Source organism: Macrobrachium nipponense, chromosome 38 (assembly GCF_015104395.2).
Source record: "Macrobrachium nipponense isolate FS-2020 chromosome 38, ASM1510439v2, whole genome shotgun sequence".
Taxonomy (NCBI): Eukaryota; Metazoa; Arthropoda; class Malacostraca; order Decapoda; family Palaemonidae; genus Macrobrachium; species Macrobrachium nipponense.
Genome location: NC_061098.1, coordinates 3,704,137 through 3,721,770, shown reverse-complemented (window position 1 = coordinate 3,721,770; position 17,634 = coordinate 3,704,137).

The following is a 17,634-nucleotide window of genomic DNA, read 5'->3' as shown; positions in this document are numbered from 1 at the left end:
GGGCTAATGACTTGAAATTCAAGCTTCCAAAGAATATGGTGTTATTCCGCAAAAAAAAAAAAAAAAAAAAAAAAAAAAAAATTACCAAAAATAGTAGGAAACACAGAAAGATATCTATTATTATAGAAAACCATAAAAAGATCTATAGAATTAGTGCGTCTAGAATGTAAAATCTATTGTTTTTGGTAGTAATCAGTGATTACTGATTAAAAACAATATTTTCAGTAATAGGTACAAGAATTCATCTCCCCATTTTGTTTTATTTGAAGTACAAGTGGTATATTCTTGTTCTAAGAATGGGGAATCGTTGCCAACGACCTCATTAACAGAGAGAGAGAGAGAGAGAGAGAGAGAGAGAGAGAGAGAGAGAGAGAGAGAGAGAGATGAATATCCCAACTTTAAGGCACTACTGGTTTTGCATGACACACAAATGCAAATTACCATGGTGGAAAAATGAATAAAAAATGTATTTTAGGAAGAAATATTAAAGATATTAGTTTAACAAGATTTTTGGACAACGTTCTCTCGCGTATCCGATTAGAGTTAGAGCCATTAACTAGATTGCTCTGTCCACCGTAATACCTTGCGAGAGAGAGGAGACTTGGTAAGCTTTTCAACCGCGATATATCTGAGGAAGTCTTAAGAGTTTTAATTTAAGGTTTCATTTGTACATTTTCTGGACTTCTGAAATATTCGCACATATTGCTGTCAAACTTGTTTTTAGAGAAATGACTGTGAATGAATATTTCACCAGGTAGATAATGTATTGTTATCATAGGCTATATGTTTATATCTGATTTGACCTTTTGGAAGTTTGAAAGCTAAATCATAAGATGTAAAGGAAAGGTAAATTTTAGAAGTCTTTTAGGAAGTTAGAAGAATATATATATATATATATATATATATATATATATATATATATATATATATATATATATATATATATATATATATATATATATATAATTCAAAATAAACAGTTGAGCAGATGTATTGAGCAGAATATTTCTAGCCTCGTAAAATAAATACGACAGAAACCCAGATTATTGGTAATTTGATAAACCTTGCATTAAGTTTCAAAGAAAAGCAAAATTTATCGGTGCAACGATAAATGTTACTTTAGTTTTCAGAGAGAAAATAAATTATCAGTACAAAATAAATCTTGCATTGATTTAAACAAAATTAATGGTTAAAAGACAAATCTCGCATCAATTTTAAACAAAAGGGAAAACTAAATAAACGGTAGAAAGAAGAGTATTTCATTAATTTCGAACAAAAGGGAAAAATAGATAAAAAGGTAAAGAAGACGAGTATTCATTAATTTCGAACATTAAGGGAAATTTAAAAGAGGTAAAAAAGAGGAGTATTGCATTAATTTTAAACAAAACGGAAAACTAAATTACAACCGTCTGTAATCATGAACCTTTCCCGGCGTTTGATTTCGAAAAAGAATGAAAAAAAAAATCTATCAACACAGGAGGAACGGAATAGTCTCTCACAAAGCAACGCTCAGGAACCGGATGGCTGCGAAAACGGCTCCATTTGAATACATTTGAATAGAAAGTCTTCGCTGAACGACACAGACCTAAAACTTCAGGAACGTCGCCGGCGAAATCTATTTCGAGTCTTTGTGGAAATCCTTGATGTCTCTCATTTCGAGTCGGGGGGAGTGAGGGAGGGTAGGGAGAGAAGTAGAGAGGGAGGGGAGGGGCGTGAAGGATTTAGAGTCCTTCGTTCCTTAGCAAACTTTACTGTACTATATTATATTATAATTTTTAAGATGAATTTGAAATAAACTGGGCGAATAATTAACTGGTAATCAATGGTACAATCACAAAAATAGTTCAGTCACTCAGGTTTATCATTCCCTTTCTCTGAGGTAGATTTATATTATATTTTCTGCATTGGAACCTCTCTCTCTCTCTCTCTCTCTCTCTCTCCTCTCTCTCTCTCTCTCTCTCTCTCTCTCTCAGATAAAAGATTAACCACATATTGTCAAAAGAAGGATTACATCTCTCTCTCTCTCTCTCTCTTCTCTCTCTCTCTTTCTCTCTCTCTCTCTATCTCTCTCTCAGATAAAAGTTACTAGACCTTGTGAAAGAAAGGGTCTCCTCTCTCTCCTCTCTCTCTCAAAAGAAAATGAAAAACGGGACTTGGAAGAAAAACCCTATTAAATATCAAGCAAAACCCCAAACTATTATACTCATATGCGAAGAAGATGAATAAAAGAAGAATAGAAATAGGCCCTCTGAGAATTGAAGGGAGATTAACGAATGAAAAAAAGGAAATTTGCAACATACTGGCAGAATGATATAAGAGAGAATTCACCCCTAAATAGATAATGAAGATAATGATATAGAAGTAAGGGACGAAAATAGTGAATATTTAGCTGACATAGAAATTAATGAAGCTGATATTGTGCAGGCAATTAATGAAATTAAAAATGGAGCTGCTGCAGGGCCTGATGGAGTCCCTGCTATTTTGTTAAAGAAAGTAGTTCATTCTATCGCAAAGCCACTTGCAATATTATTAAGACAAAGTGTAGATACAGGCAAGATTTATGATGAGCACAAACTAGCATATATCACCCCTACTTTCAAAAGTGGATCAAGACTAGAGGCAAGTAATTATAGGCCTGTGAGTCTAACATCACATATTATGAAAGTGTATGAAAGGGTAATGAAGAAAAATATTATGAAACATTTAATAAAAAATAATTTGTTTAATATAGGACAACACGGTTTCGTACCCGGAAAAAGTACACAAACCCAACTGTTAGTCCACCGTGAGAACATATTCACAAAATATGAAAAGCGGAAATGAAAACAGATGTGGTTTATCTAGACTTTGCAAAAGCTTTTGACAAAAGTAGACCATAATATATTAGCAAAGAAAATTAGAAAACATATATCGTAGATAAAGTAGGAAGATGGTTAAAAGAATTTTTACACAACAGAAAAACAGATAGTTTATTGCAAACGATGAAAGAAATCGGATGAAACCAAGGTAATATCCGGTGTGCCACAAGGTACGGTGTTAGCTGCAATACTGTTTGTTATTATGATTGAAGACATAGACAGTAATGTTAAGGATTCGGTAGTGAGTAGTTTCGCTGATGACACAAGAATAAGTAGAGAATTACTTGTGATGAAGATAGAACGCTCTACAAAGAGACCTTAACAAAGTATATGATTGGGCAGAGGAAAATAGGATGGTATTAACTCTGATAAATTTGAATCAATAAATTATGGAGACAGAGAAGGAAAGCTATATGCATATAGGGGACCTAATAATGAGACAATCACAAATAAGGAAGCAGTTAAAGACCTTGGTGTGATGTTGAATAGGAACATGTTATGCAATGATCAAATAGCAATTCTTTTGGCAAAATGTAAAGCAAAATGGGAATGTTGTTACGGCACTTCAAAACAAGAAAAGCTGAACACATGATAATGCTTTATAAAACATATGTTCGTAGTCCACTTGAATATTGCAATATGATATGGTACCCACTATCAAAAGGATATTGCACAAATAGAGAGTGACAAAGGTCCTTTACAGCTAGAATAGAAGAAGGCCTTAGGACCTGACTACTGGGAAAGACTACAATCCTTAAAATTATATAGTCTAGAAAGGAGAAGAGAACGCTACATGATAATTCAGGCATGGAAACAGATAGAAGGAATAACAGAAAATATCATTGGAACTAAAAATATCAGAAAGAGCAAGCAGACGTAGATTAATAGTGCCCAAAACAATACCAGAAAAATAAGGAAAGCACACAGGACATTAATCCACTACGCACAGCATCGATAATGCAGCGTCTATTCAATGCGTTGCCAGCTCATCTGAGGATATATCAGGAGTGAGCGTAGATGTGTTTAAGAATAAGCTCGACAAATATCTAAACTGTCATCCCAGACCATCCAAGATTGGAAGATGCAAAATATACCGGAAGATGTACTAGCAACTCTCTGGTAGACATTAGAGTTGCCTCACACTGAGGGACCTGCAACCCGAACGAACTGTAAGGTCTGTAAGGTCTGTAAGGTCTCTCTCTCTCTCTCTCTCTCTCTCTCAGATAAAAGTTACTAGACCTTGTGAAAGAAAGGGTCTCCTCTCTCTCTCTCTCTCTCTCTCTCTCTCTCTCTCTCTCTCTCTCTCTCGCTCTCTCTCTAAGACACACACACACATTATAACAGTTCCATTACCATGAAGTTTCTTTATTATAAAACAAGCGACAAGCGTCAACTGAAGGAAAGATTCTCGCTTAGAGGTGATAAGATTAGGGAACACTTCTGGACCACTGAATCTGTGATACAGTTCTCACGATCACATATCCACCCGGAGAGAAAAAGGAGAGAGAGAGAGAGAGAGAGAGAGAGAGAGAGAGAGAGAGAGAGAGAGAGATCAGCGTATTCCAACAGAAAGGTTCAAGTTGTTGCACCTTAGACAATCTCAGTTTTACTGTAGCTTTAGCCAGCAGACAATATAATACAAAAACCAATGACACGGCGTAATACAGCTGTAATAGCAAGAAAGTATATATATATATATGTATATATATATATATATATATATATATATATATATATATATATATATATATATATATATATATATATATATATATATATATATATATACACGTATATATCACTTTAGATAAAAACCTCACAAAACTAAAAAAAAAAAAATAGCAAGTACAAAATAAAAAAATCACAAAAGCATGAAAATGAAATGTAAACGAAAACCTATAAAAGCAAATATAAATAAGGAACAATGTAAAAAAAAACTACCACTCGCCAAGCAAACTATATATATATATATATATATATATATATATATATATATATAGTATAATATATATATATATATATATATATATATTATATATTGCTACTGTCAAAATGCATATTTCCCCTCTTTGAAATGTTATGTAGAATTGTGTAACATTTTTTTCAGATTCCTAGATAGCTTTAGAGATAGGATGTTTTAAATGTGTGTCCAGATTTTGCATACATAATGTAAAAGAATATATATATATATATATATACCATAGTACATAAAAAGAGAGAGATTTTTCTTTGTCCGTTCGAAACTACGAGTTGTTTCCCTATTATGTCAACACTTTGATTTATTAGAGGGTCTGCGAGATCCGTTTGCTTTCTATTCTGTCGACGCGTTTGATAAGCGAGCTCAAATCTTCATTTATGTTTTGGGAATCTGTCCATCGTAAGTGATAGGGCTTTGCCTCTGTGTCGATCGAGTAGAGTACGTGTCTTTTTTTTTTTAACAGAATCGTCTCATACGTGTATGTCTTTGCTGAGTCCCACGTGGGGATTTCACATTTTGTGAGTAAGATTGCGTAAAATTTCGTAGCTTCTGGAAGCATTTGTGCCAAAAACGTTTTGTGTCATCTCCTCAGTCCAGTTTTTGCAAGGGAAGAAGATTTCATTATATCATAGAACCTCGAGGCGGTCAGATCTCCCTCTCTCTGTCTCTCCTGCGACATCCTTGAGATTATATTAACAGTAACGTAAATTGGTCACTCATAACTTGAGAATTTCATATTTGATATTTCTTAGAGTTTATTTAGTGTTATTTGGTGTTTTTGTGGAATCTGAACAAACATTGTTTTCGTAACGGCGCCTGGTTTTTGGTAAAGTGAAACAAGCCTGCAGCAAAGAAACGAAATTGGTATAACAAAAAGGTAAAGTGTGTTATATTTTTATTGTTGCAACTAATAACTAATAACGGATAGGAACTGTGGTTAACTAATAACAGATGATTACGAAGGTTTGGTAAAAACTGATGGTTACAATGTTTTGAGTGAAAAAGATTTACACTTTTACATTGCGTATTTTTGTGTTTTGTGTGTTCCATTGTTTGTGCACTTGTTCATTTTTTCTTATTGAAGTGTGCCTTTTTATTTTATATTTTCATTTGCATTCACAATTTAATTGACTTAGTTATTTTCATTGCATAATCATTGCACATTTGATTAAACTTAACATTTGTGAAATAATTTGCATTTACTTAGAATTCTTTTCAGTTTTATTATTGTTTAGCAATTGTGAATTAATTTCAAATGTTCAATTATTGCCTAACACTTGAATTTCAATTTAATTAATTTTTCTTCTTGAATTTTGTGATAAATTAATTTTGATTTAATTTTACTTAATTTTATTCAAGAATTAATTAACCTTTACTTTGTTTTCAAGTAACAGTAATTTTCCCGTGATATTGTGAATTTTACTTATAAATTTTGAATTTAATAATAAATTTTTGCATTTAATTTTTTATAAGTTTCATTTCTAACCAGTATATTTGCATTTGATTATATTTATGTTAGGTAGAAACATAGAGTGGTAATTGATTTGCTTTCCTTCAATTTACTTGAAGTGACTTAGAACCAGGGAAGTACTTAGACTTCTGAAATCAGGGAAATACTTAAGACTTTTAAAGTTGTTGATGGAGTGATGCCCTTTGATTAATTTAATTACTTACAAGATTACCTCACACCTGTTTTGATGAACTTAGTCTGATTTTCTGCAAAACTGGTAAGTTGTTAAGGGATCACTGTTGCCTTTAGAGTATTCAGTCGTTTAGTACCTGTTATGAGGGTTCAGGTGTCTGGCTTTTGGTGAGGTAATAATTGATGAATGGTAACCAGATAGGCACTTCGTAACATAGTATTAATGGTGCCCAGAGACCCGAGAAAGCAAGATTTCATTATCACTCTAGAATATACTGGTGGTGTTAGGGATATATTTTGTTAGGAGAGTGGACCATATAGTTTTTGTTTTGCATTTATTGTATTGAATTGTAAGTTGATAACTTAGAGGAAAATGACTCAGTTCAAGGTTTCAGGGATTTTTAGCAGCCCCTTCCATCCAAGTTTTATCTGAAACCACTAACTAAGGCACAGTGGAGCGCTTTAGCAATGGCATGTGGTGGTTATGTGTCTACAAGTATGGTAAAGGCACAAATAAGATGTATTGCTATGGAATCATTGATAAACTGTGTAGAATAATTTATGAAGATGAGTTAGAATTGGCTCAAGAGTTGTTGAATGTAGTACGTGCTGATCTCATAAATAAACAAGCAGAAAGAAAGAGAAAAGTGATGCAGAGTTAGAGCTTAGACGCATTGAAGCAGAAGAGAATTTGATTAAGCTAAAAATGCATGCTGAAAGAGAGAGTGCAAGCTGAAAGAGAAAGAATAGACAGGGAAAAACAAATGTCCTTTAATATCTGATTCGCTCTACCTCGGAATTAATATATTTTCTATATGTTTTAACCGAAGGGGAATTTATTCGGCGATAATAGAATTGCCGGCGACGGGCAGCGAATCATCGACATCTTCAATTCCAGGACTGGCAGTGAAGCCTATATATATATATATATATATATATATATATATATATCTATATATATATATATATATATATATTATATATATATATATATAATATATATATATTTCGAGGCAATGCTGACCTGAAATTCCTTTCACAAGTTACGTCGAAATAAGATCTTTATACATAATTCAGCCTAAGTTAATTTTATCGTTGGGCAATCTGCCCATTAAAAAATATTAGAGTATTCGTTTCGTTCATGAGCGAAATAAGGACAACGGAAAACTAATTTTCCTGGAAAACCCTTCCGCCTGCTTTTGATAGAAGCTGTACCAGCCATTATCTTGATTACTCTGTCTCCCTCTAAATACTTGGAGTGAAAGGACAGGCATTTTTTCTTTCGCTGTATATATACTAGGAGGTATCTCTTCGGTTTTTCGTTTATAGCCAACTTTGTTTTATTAAGTGGTGAGATGAAAGATCGTTTTAATAATACGTAATTTCAATATATTTCTGTTTCCGTGGGATGTCTCATAACATATACAAATTTGACCATATTTACAATGCTACTGTAATACGCTGATTAAAATGAATAAGAAATGAACATAAGAGTACGGAAATGTTTGAACCTCATGGAAGAATTAGCTTTAATTAGCAATGGTATTCATTTTCTGCAAAAAAAAAAAAAAAAAAAAAAAACAAAAAAAAAAAAAAAAAAAAATGTATGGCTAATTTTGTTACACCTTCACAAATTTCCAAACCTGGAGTTAGCCATGAAATGCCTTACCTTGAAGATATGCAAATTTTAAACCATAATTTTCCAAATACAACAATTTGATTTCAAAATAGAGAAGGCAAAATTACTTTGATTAATAGCAGAACAAATATGCTGTAAACGTAACTCGCTGTCCAACTTCTCCAAAGTCCCAGAAGTCCTAATTCCTCACATCTTTGGACTGTGGAACATCCTCCCTGAGGATATTGTGCAAATAAAACTTCAAAGGGTCAAGCGAAGATGCTAGACAGTATTACCCCTAAACATTTCTCCTTGCGTTTTAGAAATTAACTAATATTTTTATCTGTTTATTTATTAATTATAAAAAAAAAATTCTAATAATCTCTTCTTTCTGTATTTCCTTTTATCTTCTGTTACTCCTTTCAAAAGAAAACCACATTCATTGGAAACTTGAATTTAGAGTCAGTGGCCCCTTCAGTGAGCTTGTTCCACGTGAATAGGGTTCATCTTCTCAACAATAACAACAGCAACGCCTTAATAAAATTCTGACTCCATATATCCCCTCCAGGTACTGCCTCACCTCATCGGTGGAATTTTTGTAGAAGATCCGCGACTCCTCCGGGACGGGAACCAACGTCCAGTCGACGAGACGATAGGGATCATCATGGAGCGGGTATATAGGAATCCCGATATCAGACCCCCTAACATCCCAGAAGACTCGTTAAGAACCCTGCTGGATATCTGTATGAAGAGACCCCCTTTCAGCTTAATCAAAAACAACACTGGAATTCAGTCCCTCAGCAGTCATCGCTTGATAATGTCCTGTGGGTCAGGAAGAAACGTCGTGTTGGAGAGAGAGAGAGAGAGAGAGAGAGAGAGAGAGAGAGAGAGAGAGAGAGTGAATTGTATAAGCAATAATAAACCAAATGACTCAACCGAATTTTACCATGCCCTTTGGTGCGTTGCTCGCCAGTCTAAGCAACAATGAGAAAGCCGTCATCAGAAAGATAGAGAAGACTCTCTACAAGATTAATAGTGCTGAAGCAGCAGTCATTTTTAACAAAACATGTCTACGAGACGGTCTCCTTCCGAAATAATAATAATAATAATAATAATAAAATAATAATAATAACTAATAGTAATAAGAATAATAATAAACAATGCGCAACTGGAATACAATACTTACAAGCTCTGGAATAAGACTAGCAGAGGTTAATATCAGGAGAGGGATCTTCCAGGGCGACTCACTGTCCCACTACTTTCTTCGTAGTAGCCCATGATTCCCATGACAAAAAGTACTGCATTAGATAAATGCTGGGTACCAACTCAAGAAAAGAAGCAAAACAGAATTAACCATCTGATGTCATGGACGACATCAAGCTGTATGGTAAGAGCATCAAGGAAATAGATACCCTAATCCAGACTGTAAGGATTGTATCTGGGGACCTCAGGATGGAGTTTGGAATAGAATAATGCGCCTTAGTCAACATACAAAAAAGGCAAAGTAACGAGAACTGAAGGGATAAAGCTACCAGATGGGAGCAAACATCAACACATAGATGAGACAGGATACAAATACCTGGGAACAAAGGAAGGAAGGGATATAAAACACCAGAGATGAAGACACAATCAGGAAAGAATATATGCAGAGACTCAAGACGATACTCAAGTCAAAACTCAACGCCGGAAATATGATAAAAGCCATAAACACATGGGCAGTGGCAGTAATCAGATACAGCGCAGGAATAGTGGAATGGACGAAGGCAGAACTCCGCAGCATAAATCAGAAACCAGGAAACATATGACAATACACAAAGCACTGCACCCAAGAGCAAATATGGACAGACTATACATAACACGAAAGGAAGGAGGGAGAGGACTACTAGTATAGAGGACTGCGTCAACATCGAGAACAGAGCACAGTGGCAATATCTGAAAACAGTGAAGACGAGTGGCTAAAGAGTGCATGGGAAGGACTAATAAAAAGTAGACAAGCCAAAGGCCCAGAAATATACAGAGACAGGAGAATGACAGACAGAACAGAGGACTGGCACAACAAAACCAATGCACGGACAATACATGAGCAGACTAAGAACTAGCCATCGATGACACATGGCAATGGCTACAGAGGGGAGAGCTAAAGAAGGAAACTGAAGTAATGATAACAGCGGCACAAGATCAGGCCCTAAGAACCAGATATGTTCAAAGAACTATAGACGGAAATAACATCTCTCCCATGTGTAGGAAGTGCAATACAAAAAATGAAACCATAAACCACATAGCAAGCGAATGCTTGCACAGAACCAGTACAAAAGAGGCATGATTCAGTGGCAAAAGCCCTCCACTGGAGCCTGCGCAAGAAACATCAGCTACCTTGCAGTAATAAGTGGTACGAGCACCAACCTGAAGGAGTGATAGAAAACGATTAGGCAAAGATCCTCTGGGACTATGGTATCAGAACAGATAGGGTGATAACGTGCAAATAGACCAGACGTGACGTTGATTGACAAAGTCAAGAAGAAAGTATCACTCATTGATGTCGCGATACCATGGGACACCAGAGTTGAAGAGAAAGAGAGGGAAAAAATGGATAAGTATCAAGATCTGAAAATAGAAAATGAAGAAGGATATGGGATATGCCAAGTGAAAATCGTATCCATAATCATAAGAGCACTAGGCACGATCCCAAGATCCCTGAAAAGGAATCTAGAAAACCTAGAGGCTGAAGTAGCTCCAGGACTCATGCAGAAGAGTGTGATCTTAGAAACGGCGCACATAGTAAGAAAAGTGATGGACTCCTAAGGAGGCAGGATGCAACCCGGAACCACCCCACACTATAAATACCACCCAGTCGAATTGGAGGACTGTGATAGAGCAAAAAAAAAAAAAAAAAAAAAAAAAAAAAAAAAAAACAAAAAAAAAAAAATAATAATAATAATAATAATAATAATAATACCTGTAAACAGTATAAAAATGGCGAAATTGTCACTGATCGAATATGAAAATCCTTAACCTCCTATTTATCACGGAATTGAAAGAAAAAAAAATCCAATTAAGGAAGGAAACTGTTCGGCTAAGAAATCTCACGAATTGGAGGAGTCTGCGAAAAGGAAACATTTAAATACATTTGAATAGCGAACGTTCCCAAACGCCATCAGCTTGAAGCGTTCGGGAATGATTGTCAAAATCCATTTAATTCTATCGATAAATTGTTGTTTTTATTTTTCGCTTGAGTGGGCACAATGCCTTTCCTAAACTTTGATGTTTGTGTATCCGTATGGGTAGAAATTTTAAGTTTTTTAGGTTGCTGTAAAAAAAAATTATTGAGAGGGTTCTTTGTCTGTCTCTCCACACTTTTTCTGTCCACCCTCAGATCTTGAAAACTGCTGAGGCTAGAGGGTCGCAAATTGGTATGTTGGTCATCTACCCTCCAGTCACCAAACGTAGCAAATTTTAGCCCTGTAGACTCGATAGTGTTTATTTTATTTAAGGTTAAATTTAGCCATGATCATTGGAATCCTCTCCCACAAATGCAGCATTCGAAGTCATTGGAATCCCCTCCCACAAATGCAGCATTCGAAGTCATTGGAATCCCCTCCCACAAATGCAGCATTCGAAGTCATTGGAATCCCCTCCCACAAATGCAGCATTCGAAGTCATTGGAATCCTCTCCCACAAATGCAGCATTCGAAGTCATTGGAATCCCCTCCCACAAATGCAGCATTCGAAGTCATTGGAATCCCCTCCCACAAATGCAGCATTCGAAGTCATTGGAATCCCCTCCCACAAATGCAGCATTCGAAGTCATTGGAATCCCCTCCCACAAATGCAGCATTCGAAGTCATTGGAATCCCCTCCCACAAATGCAGTATTCTAAGTTAATGGAATCCCCTCCCACAAATGCAGTATTCTAAGTTAATGGAATCCCCTCCCACAAATGCAGTATTCGAGTCATTGGAATCGAAATCCCACAAATGCAGTATTCAGTTCTTGGAATCCCCTCCCACAAACCGTATTCGAAGTCATTGGAATCCCCTCACAAACGCAGTATTCGAAGTCATTGGAATCCCCTCCCACAAAGAGTAGTTCAAGTCATTGGAATCCCCGTAACAATCAGTATTCGAGTTCATTGGAATCCCCTCCCACCACGCAGTATTCTAAGTTAATGGAATCCCCTCCCACAAATGCAGTATTCTAAGTTAATGGAATCCCCTCCCACAAATGCAGCATTCGAAGTCATGGAATCCCCTCCCACAACGCATATTCGAATTGGTAATTGGAATCCCCTCCCACAATATTGCAGTATTCGAAGTCATTGGAATCCGTCCCATTAATCACAAAGCAGTATTCGAAGTCATTGGAATCCCCTCCCACAAATGCACGGTATTCCCCGAGTCGATCATTGGAATCCCCTCCCACAAAGCAGTATTCGAGCAGTATTCGAAGTCATTGGAATCCCCTCCCACAATGCAGCATTCGAAGTCATTGGAATCCCATCCCACAAACGCGTATTCGAAGTCATTGGAATCCCCTCCCACAAACGCAGTATTCGAAGTCATTGAATACCCCTCCCACAATGCAGTATTCTAAGTCATTGGAATCACCTCCCACAAATGCCCCAGTATTCGAAGTATTGGAAGAATCCCAATCACAAATGCAGTATTCGAAGGCATTGGAAATTCCCTCCCACAAATTGCAGTATTCGAAGCATGGGAATCCCCTCCCACAAATGCAGTATTCTAAGTTAATGGAATCCCCTCCCACAAATGCAGCATTCGAAGTAACCCCTGGAATCCCCTTCAACCCACAAATGCAGTATTCGAATATTAAATGGGATCCCTCTTCCATAGGCCAGCATTCGAGTCATTGGGAATCCCCTCCCCACAAATGCAGCATTCCCCCCCCCGAAGTCATGGAATCCCCTCCCACAAACAGGACCCACTTAGGCAGGTAAAGCATGCGGCGGAATGAGTGATGAACGTCAGCTGAGCCTACATGCACTGACTTGCAGTCTTGTTCAATAGCCTGGACCGAAATCACCCTCGTGTGTACACCTTTTCATTATAATCTTTTTCCACTAGGCATACTTCAATTCTGCAGATATGCCAAACAACTGTTCAGTATATGGGTGCTATAATACAAGAAGAAAGACATCAGGATCAGAAGTACAATACTTTCAGTTTTCCAAGTAACGCTGATAATGCAGCGGTATGCTCTGTGCATTTTGCTGACACTGACTACAAAGATGACATGAAATCCAGATTCCTTAGAATCGATACTCCTAAGCGAAAACGAACATTAAAGGATGATGCAATTCCATCTCTCCTAATTCCTTATGCCTCAAGGTGATTAAACTATAATGCAGTACTGTGTATTAGTGTGTGTGTGTGTGTGCGTGTGTGTTTAAAGCTTTGTTACATGTTTTATTGGAGGGAGGTGCTGTGTTGTTGTGTTTAAGGAACTGTTATGTATTTATAGCTACATACAGCAATTTTTGTATGTTTTGTTGAACTGTTTGAACTGTGTATTTATGCAAATGTGTCATTATTTTGACTTTTTTTTTAACTAATAAGGAATAATCTTGTTGACTCTGGGTTTTATCTGAAGGATGGTAGTTTCATATCTGATGCCTGTATCAGGGAAATGTTAACAGCGACAAAGACCGAGTATGGTTTAGCATATAAACTTAGTGAAATGAATTTGAATGTATCTGGTCATCAGCGACAGCAAGTTAAATTTTCAACTCAACTTTTATCAAATACATGCTCTAGTTCAATTTCATATCTTTGGAGAAAAGGGACTGTTGGTGAATAGGTACTGGAAGGAAACTGCTGAGTTCATCAACATGATGGATCAGTGGTTTGACCTCATGAATTCTTCTCATAAGATTGGGGACGAACAGTCACGTAAATGCATTTGGTGTCAACTTATGTGACCAAATAAATGTTCTGCATAGAATGGCGGAAGTAGTGTTAACAATGAGAGGAAAAGATTTGCAGCGTAAAGGGCTATATATGTTTCAGAAAGGTGTAGTCTTATCTTCTCACTCACTAATGGGCTTGCACAATATGCTGCGTAAGTCTGTCGGTGTAGAATACATTTTGACTAGAAAATGTATTCTACAAGTAATGGCCTGATGAAAACAAATAATAAAGGCAACACTTTCTGTGAAAGAGATCTAGCAGTCGAACTCTACATTACTAGTAACTGTTTCAAAGACTTGGATGTTGGGTGTTAGCTGGAAAATGGTGTAGATGATGAGATTGAAGTTGAAGAACATGGATGTAAATCAATTGATGTAGTTATAGAAGAAGAATCTCTAAGATACATTGATGGGCATATTGCAAGGAAGTTCTGTGTAAAATATCCTCACTTAGGTAAGAAAGCTAGTGAATGTGTGACGAAGGAAAAGAGGTGGACAGATGAAGTAAACAGAGGGGAACCGTATGCTCCCTCAGAGTCATTTTATTCTCAGTTTACTACAATGAGGGAAGTATTTCAAACTGTGCATGGAGTCAGTCTACAGGATTTAAAAAAAAGTATCCGAAATTGAGTTGATTTACCAAATGATGTCATAGCCTTCTTTGCCAAAATATGAGTGTTCTTTAAAATGAGAAAGTTAAATAACGATATTAGGATAAATAAGAAAAAAAGACAAGACTTGCAGAAGTGAAAGTGCAACATATGAAAGTGATAAGGTAACAGTAGTATGTAGAACAAGCAAACGTAACTGTGTTAACCTGTGTATGTACATCATTTGTATATAGACTGTGTAACTAAACTTTACAGTAACGTAAGAGTTATATATTTATTCCTCTTTCAGATATATACTATAGACATGATAAATATGCTATCTGTTAATCTAGGATATCCAAATCAATCAAGACGGAGGGAGAGGGAGCAGGCAGGAGAAAGAGAGGGAGAGGGCATAGGCAGGTGAGATGTGGATCAGCTGACGTCACAGCGCAGAGAGGGCGCAAATCGGTTCTCTGTCCGCCAGACCTGTCTAAGTGGGTCCTGCCCACAAAGACAGCATTGGAAGTCATTGGAATTCCCTCCCACACATGCAGCATTCGAAGTCATTGGAATTCCCTCCCACACATGCATCATTCGAGGTCATTGGAATTCCCTCCCACACATGCATCATTCGAGGTCATTTTCCAAGTTCCAGGAGCTTAAACCGTCATGTAATGTCTTTCCAAACCTATCACGTATTAGATAATTTACGACTTTGTGGAAATCCTTAATATCTCATTTCTTGCCAGGTACCAAAAGGAAGTGAATATTAGGTCACGGAAGTGAGACGGATATTAATTACTGTTTTATAGTATCCCTCTAATGAATATTAATAACTATAACGAGAGTATTTCCTGATCATATTCATCATATTAATCAAATTACTGAAAGGATTGTCGGGTCACAAAAGTTATTCATATCTGGTGACAAACCTCGGAAATAATTATAAATACAGCTAATAGTATCATAAATTTTTTTCGTTCTCTTAGAATATTCAAAGCTATTATGATTAAGTCTCTAAATATATTGTCCTTTGCCCGTTCTTTGAAAATGAGATCTATAATTAGAATATATGCCAAGAACTATTTATTAGTCACGTGCATCTTTGGAATGATTTTATTACTATTGATGTATATATATATATATATATATATATATATATATATATATATATATATATAGATATATATAATATATATATATATATATATATATATATATATATATATATATACATATTCATATAAATATATATATATATATATATATATATATATATATATTCATATTCATATATATATATATATATATATATATATATATATATATATATATATATATATATATATATATATATATATATACACGCATGGGTAAACGATGAAAAAAAAAAATGAATTAAAAATTAATATTGGCCGACACAACAGACGATATAATTTCATTACATAATAATAATAATAATAATAATAATAATAATAATAATAATAATAGTAGTAGTAGTAGTAGTAGTAGTAGTAGTAGTAGTAGTAATAGTAATAGTTGTAATAGTAATAATAATAATAATAATAACAATCTTTACAGTACTAAAATTTATGAAAAGATTTAACAGCAACAACATATGGACGCTATCATAATGAAACCGTCATTCCGATCTGCGTGGGTGTCATATAACACCAGTTCCAATATTAATTGTTCTGTTGGGATCATATTTCCAGGAGAGAATCAATGCAATGTTTCCCTACACTGATGTACTAGGATAACATTTTTAAATATTTTATTTTCATCATATGGAAGAGGCTAAACCTTACTATTGAATGTTAACCTGATAATCTTTTATTACATTTAGTGTAAAAAAAAATAAATAAGCATTATTATTGAAAAGTAACCTGATATTTTTTATATTTAATGTAAAAAAATAAAATAAACCTTATAATTGAATAATAACCTGATATTCTTTTTATATTAGCATAAAAAAATAAAATAAGCATTATGATTGAATATTAACCTGATATTCCTTTTATATTTAATGCAAAGGGATAAAATAACCTTAATATTGAATATTAATTTGTTATCAAATGAATTTGCAAAAAAATTTAGCATCTTTGACAGTAGGCTTCATAAACTTTTAATATTATATGTAAAACAGACAAGAAATGTAAATAAAGTTTAAAATAATGAGAAGATTATGAATATAATTTACAATCTACTCAATGATATATATACGATAAAGCAATGGAAAAATGAAAATGAAAATTAATAATGATAAAACAGAGAGTGTTAAAAATCGTAATTATGATAAAACATATATTAATATTGGTTATAACCAAGCATAATAGTACTTAGGAAATCTATCAATTCATTAACATAAAGTAAATCACCGAAATGATCAAGATATAATTGGCTAATCAACTTCTTTTTGAAAAAGTACAAAACATATTTGAAAGGCTAAATCTTTTGCGCATATATCCATAAAATAGCAACTCTAAATTTCGAAGCGATATTGTTAATGGGTTATAAAATGTTATGAGTCCGTTCCTGCAGACTAACTAGTCCATCAGAAAACAATATATTGTAGAAAGTACAATACATTTCGTACATAATGGTCACGGCTATGGTCCTGGATTTCGAATATGAAAGGCAAAAGTATTTAGAAATAGTTTTGAAGTGAAAGTTGAAATGGGACAGGAACCAATATCATAGACAAAAACCTGTTTGGCTGTTTTTTTTTCGTTTTGGGAAATAACTATTCATATTGACTGTTAGACTTGTATCTCTATAGCTATATAGAATATATATATATATATATATATATATACTATATATATATATATATATATATATTATATATATATATACATATATATCAATGGGAGCATCGCCCACCCACCCCCACTATTCTCATATTTGATAAGTGTTTAGCCATAGCAGAAGGCGAACTGGTAACACTTTGTCCCTCCTCTCTCTCCCAAGGCGATCACTGGCAGTGTCCCTCTCTCTCTCTCCTCTCTCTCTCTCTCTCTCT